General features: G+C 40.3%; 1 pseudogene; it reads left to right on the top strand.

Moving 5' to 3' along the window:
- The first annotated feature begins 4,608 nt into the window (after positions 1–4,608).
- LOC102881274 lies at positions 4,609–5,422 on the top strand (annotated as a pseudogene).
- The last annotated feature ends 990 nt before the right edge of the window (positions 5,423–6,412 follow it).

Below are 6,412 nucleotides of genomic sequence, written 5' to 3' on the forward strand. Positions count from 1 at the left end.
ATGAATGCTCTCTAAAAGAAAGGCACACACAGGCATAGATCATGAAGAAAACCTTGTTATTCTGAGGTGGAGGCTCATTCTTACAAGCAACAGCATTCATACCTGTGGAGTATGGAAAGCCTGCTAAACAAGGCCTCTAAATTTGGGGTCCCTGCCCACTCTTTGCAGCTCTGCATCAACATTACATTTCCTGGTGGTCAGTGCCCTTACACTTTCTTTATGAAGCAGCCACAGGCCAGCTCAGGGGAAGAGACAGTATCCATTCTGTCAGGAGTGCTTTGAAACAAGAGCCACTATCCCTGAATTCCATTTCTCTGAGCTGGCCTTTTGGGGACAAACACATGCTCATAGTCAAAATGGCCCTGAGCCACCACACCTGAGGCCTGTGCTCAGGAACGCAGGTGCTGAATGAAGCCCACAGACCTGCCCTTCACACTCCTTCACACCCCAGTAGGCAGGTGCCTACTGTTTTCTTGTTCCTTAACCTGTCTCCTGACAATGTTGAATTTTTACTGAGCCTTATGATCCTAGAAAATGGACTGTTTAAGAAATCCCCCATCATTTGTGTTCTGAAAAGCAGCTTACTGCAAAGAACCACCCTTCACATATGACTTAGATGAGACTCATGGCTGGCCGCTGTTCACCTGTGACAAGGGCAGAGACTTTCCAAATTACTATTCTTTACTTCAGAGGATTAGTCGAATGGCTTATCCCCACTGATCAGTTGGAACAAAATACTTGTTACTCAAACCTTGTTTAAGAATCTCTCCTTCCCTTGTGCCATTGGACTTTGGCTCACCCTTAGGCGACAGCCCCTCCTGAGAACAGGCTAGACTCAGGGTAAAGTATCGTCTCATCTATTGTCCGACCATGCCACTCCCATTTATCCTACTTCCTGACACCCTCGTTCTACTTGTTTCTTCCTCCCTATAGAAGAAAAACTTTTTTGCCTAACCCTCGAGACCCAGATCTTATGCGTTCTCCGCATTGCAATAGCCCTCCCTCTTTGCAATAATTCTTTCAAATAAAGTCTCTCCTTACCAAGTCTGGATTTTTTAAAATTTATTTGACACCATGTAACAAATTCCTATTCTCTAAAGTAAGTTGAGAGATCATCTTCAGGAAGCCCAACTCCTGCTCCTACCCCTAATATTATCCTCTACTGTGCTATGTCCTTTATGGTTTTTTGGTGTTTACATGTGTATCTTATTAGTCTGAGTTGTGTCTCTACCCCAATATCTGGCATATAGTAGGCACCCAGTGACTGTTGACTTGGACTCTTTTCAAAGGTTATGGACTTAAAAAGAACACTAGCCCTGCCTGTTTATGCCTTGAGGAAAGTTGTGAGTGAACTGCTCACTGGTAACAATCTACCTTGTTATCCTATCCTCTTGCTTTTTCCCTGAATCAGCTCTTACACCCTATGGCAGATAGAATTTGCAAGGACAATGTACCAAATAGGACTGCTGCACAAAGAACTACAGAGATTTGCTCAGAGTCCCTCAAGTCTTCCACTGAGCATGGTTAGCACAGGCATATAAGGAAGCTACCAGAGGCTGGGAATGAACCATATGAAAGGATTACCAGGAGTTTACCCAGGGTCTGGACTATTCCCTTTTCCCACCAGCCAGAGTGAAAAACCTCATAATCCACAGGGTAGTTTTCAGTGATGTTTTGCCTCAATTATGTGAAAAGTTAGACCTAAATTCGTGCTGTATTGGTCCTGTTAAAGTTTAAAAGCAAGACCTGAAAAGATCAAACTATTTCCCAGTAACTTACCACATCCCAGAACAAAAGCTAATTATTGCAATGCAAAAATAGCCAGCAACCAATAAAGTAAAACTCATAATGTCTGACATCCAATCAGAAATTACCAGGCAAGTGAAGGGCCTGGAAAATATGACTCATAATGAAAAGGAAAATCAAATGGACCCAGGAATGACCTAGTTGATAGAATTAGTACAATGGACGTTAAAACTTGTAACTATATTCCATATGTTCACAAAGCTACAGGAAAGATTTCACATTAAGTTGATGTGGAAGATATAAAAATGACCCATATCGAACTTCTAGAGATGAAAACTACAATGTCTAAAATGGAAAGTATACTTGTGTGTGTTCTGGGCAGCTTCTGAAATGGCTCCAATTATCCCACCTTCTGGTAATCAGGCCTTGCCTGTGTATCTCCCCTCAAGTGTGAGCTAGAAGTAGAGACTTGCTTCTATTGGATAAAATCCATCAAAAGTAATGGGATATCCAAGGTTACAAAAGACTGACTTCTGTCTAGTTTCAACACTCTCTGACACTTCTCATTTGCTTACTCTGACAAAGCAAACTGCCCAGTAGAGAGGCCCACGCAGTAGGGAACTGAGGGAGGGCCTCAGTCCAATAGCCCGTGGTGTACTGAATCCTGCCAGCACCCACATGAGTGAGCTTGGTAATGGATCCTCCCTCCAGTGAGACTTGAGATGACAACAGCCCTAACCTAAACTTTAATTGCAGCTTGTGAGAGACCCTGGCCCAGAGGACCTGAATTCTTGATGCCCAGAAACTGTGAGATAATAATGTTATTTTAAGCTACTCAATTTTATATTGTTTAAAAAAATTTTTTATTTACATTTCTTATTTTTAAAAACATCAGGCAACTACTATGTTCCAAGTGTTTGCTTGCTTATTTTGAACTTTTATTAAATTCATTTGGGTGACATTGGTTATTAAAATTATATAGGTTTCAAGTGTACAGTTGTATAATACATCATCTGTATATTGCATTGTGAGTTCACCACCCAAAGTCTTTTTCTGTCACCATGTATTTTTTAGTATATTTTTAAAATTATTTTTACTTTTTATTTTTTATTATGGTGACATTGATTAACAAAATCCAGTAAGTTTTAAGTGTACAATTCAACAGTAAGGTATATATATTGCATTGTGTGTTCACCACTCATAGTTAGATTTCTTTCTGTCATCACATATTTGACCCTTTTTACCCCATCTATGTACCCCTTTCCCCACCTACCCTCTGGTAACCACTAGTCTACTGTCCACGTCCGTGAATCTCTGTTTGTTTGTCCTGTTTGTTTGTCGCTTTTAGGTTTATATCCCACATACAAGTGATATCATGCAGTTTTCGACTTTTTTTGTCTGGCTTATTTCGCTTAGCATGATTTTCTAAAGGTCCACCAATGTTGTCGCAAATGGCAGTATTTCATCTCTTCTTATGGCTGAGTAATATTCCATTGTATATATGTATCACTGCTTCTTTATCCAATCATCTATTGTAGGACACTTCGGTTGCTTCAATGTCCTGGCCACCATGAATAATGCTGCTATGAACATTGGTGTGCAAATATCTTTTCGGATATATGTTTTCAAGTCTTAGGGGTAAATACCCAGCAGAGGGATTGCTGGATCATATGGTAAATCAATTCTTAGTTTTTTGAGGAATCTCCATACTGTTTTCCATAGTGACTGTACCAATTTGCAGTCCCACAAGCAGTGTATGAGGGTTCCTTTTTTTCCTGCATCCTCTCGAATACTTGTTATTACTTGTCCTGTCGATTATAGCCATTCTAGTAAGTATGAGATGGTATCTCATTGTGTGTTTTTTAAAATTCCTTTATTGTATTTTAGTTTTATTTTTTCCCTCTCTTTAATCCTACCCACTACTTCCAACCTTGACCTATGGGTGTTCCATTTCCCCTTAACTGGATCTCTGAAGGCGGGCTTCTCTTCCCATAAGCTTGCTGCGTGTACCCGGGGCCTGGTGCCCCTGGGGCCAGGCGTCCCTGGGGCTGTCATCCCTGGCACACTAGGGGGGCGGGGCAGCGCACCCGGAGCCTGGCCCGTGGCTCCACCTGGGGCATGAACCCAGGACTTTCTGTGTGTATAGCAGATGTGCTAACCACTACACTATAGAGCCACCCCTCTCATTGCGGTTTTGATTTGCATTTCCCTAATAGCTAGCAATGTTAAGCATCCTTTCATACATTTGTTGGCCATTGGTATGTCTTCTTGGGAGAAGTGTCTGTTCAGGTCCTGTCCATTTTTTAACTGGATTTTTTTTTTTTTTTTTACTGAGTTGTATGAGTTCTTTGTATATTTAGGATATTAGCCTTTTATCAGAGACGTTGTTTGAAAATATATTGTCCCATTCGAATGGTTGTCTCTTTACCTTGCTGAAGGTTTCATTTGGTGTGCAGAAGCTTTTTAGTTTGATGTAGTCCCATTCATTTATTTTAGCTTTTACTTCCCTTGCCTTTGAGGTCAAATTCATAAAATCCTCTTTAAGTCCAAGGTCCTTGAGTTTAGTTCCTTTGTTTTTTTTGTTTTTTTTTTTTTCTATGCAATTTCTTGTTTCAGGTCTTATATTCAGGTCTATACTCCATTCTGAGTTAATTTTGGTGTGTGGTGATAGGCAACAGTCTAGTTTCATTCTTTTGCATGTGGCTTTCCAGTTTTTCCAGCACCATTTATTGAAGAGACTTTCCTTTCTCCATTTTATGTTTTTGACTCTTTTGTCGAAATTTATTTGCCCACATAAATATAGGTTTACTTCTGGACTCTCTGTTTCACTGGCCCATGTGTCTGTTTTTCTGCCAATATCATGTCATGTTTTAATTATTGTCATTTTGTAGTATAATTTAAAATCATAAGGTATGGGTTGCACGCATAGTCTGATTGACTTTGCAGAGTCATGGAAGGCAGCTTTGGCTTGGATTTCGGGGGCTCCAGTGGTGTCAGGCTGGACTCAGGGATCATCATGGAACAGGTGAAGGTGCAGATCGCTATGGCCAACGCTCTGGAGCTTCTGCAGAGAATGAGGACAAGTGCTTCCAGAAGTGCATTGGGAAGCCGGTGGGCTCTCTGGATAATTCAAAGCAGAAGTGCATCGCCATGTACATGGATCAGTGCATGGATGCCTAGAACACCGTGTCCTGCACTTACAACTCTTGGCTGCAGTGGGAATGAGCCAACATGTGACCTGGATGTGCTGCTGGGCCTGGCCCCACCCATAGGCCACCCCCAGCCCTGTGCCATTTCCATAAATGCATTTTGTGAGGTCGGGGTGGCATGAATGTACTGCCAGTCCTTAGTTTATGAGGATGAGATTGATGCTGGGGCACTTGGGACTCTGCCACTATCTCCCCACTGTCAGCAAGTGTAATTGGGGGTTTGGGGGGCCCTGAAACTTCCCAAAGTGCTGGCAGCACAGTGGCATCTCCCCTGGTGTGAACTGGTCAACCTTATGCCCAGGGCATAGAATTCTCATATGGGCCTGGGGGCCTGTGGTCAGATTGCACCTGAGCTGTGACCTGGGGTGGGCCCACAAATAAATTGCTGAGGGGGGTGGAGAGAAAAAAAAAGTTGAGAAGAGTGATGCCTCCAGCCTCGTTCTTTTTTGTCAGGATGGCTTTGGCAATTTAGGGTCTTTTGTGCTTCCATACAAATCTGATGAATTTTTGTTTTATTTCTTTAAAAAATGCCAATGGAATTTTGATGGAGATTGCATTAAACCTTTATAATGCTTTAGGTAATAAGATCATTTTAAGTATGTTGATTCTTCCAATCCAAGAAAGCGCAATATCTTTCCATTCCTTTGTATCCTCTTTAATTTCTTTTAATAGGGTCTTATAGTTTTCATTATATAGGTCCTTGACATGTTTCATTAGATTTATTCCTAGGTATTTTATTATTTTTGTTGCAATTGCAAAAGGAATTATTTTTTTCTACTTCTTTTTCTGACATTTCATTATTAGAGTATAGGAACACTATGGATTTTTGAATGTTGATTTTGTATCCAGTTACTTTACTGTATTTGCTTATTGTTTCTAGTAGTGTTCTTATGGAGTCTTTAGGGTTTTCTATATAGACAATGGAACAATTTCTTTTTCATTCCTGATTGCTCTGGCTAGGACTGCCAGTATTATGTCGAATGACAGTGGTGATAGTGGGTATACTTGTCTTGTTTCTGATGTTAGAGGAAAGGTTTTTAGTTTTTCACCATTAAGTATGATATTAACTGAGTTTGTTATATATGTCCTTTATTATGATGAGTTACTTTCCTTATCTACTTTTTTGAGTGTTTTTATCATAAATGGATATGGTATCTTGTCAAATGCTTTTTTCTGCATCTATTGATATGATCATATAATTCTTATTTTTTAATTTGTTTATGTGGTATATCACATTGATTGATTTGCATATGCTGAACCATCCCTGTTTCCCTGGGATGAAGCCCACTTGATCATGGTGTATAATCTTTTTAATATGTTGCTGTATTCGGTTCTCTAGTAACTTATTTAGGATTTTTGCATCTGTGTTCATGAGAGATATTGGTCTGTAGCTTTCTTTTTTGTGTATTATCTTTACTGGGTTTTGTTATAAGAGTAATATTGGCCTCATAAAATGG

The sequence above is a fragment of the Pteropus alecto genome, unplaced genomic scaffold, assembly GCF_000325575.1.
Source record: "Pteropus alecto unplaced genomic scaffold, ASM32557v1 scaffold153, whole genome shotgun sequence".
NCBI classification, from domain to species: Eukaryota; Metazoa; Chordata; class Mammalia; order Chiroptera; family Pteropodidae; genus Pteropus; species Pteropus alecto.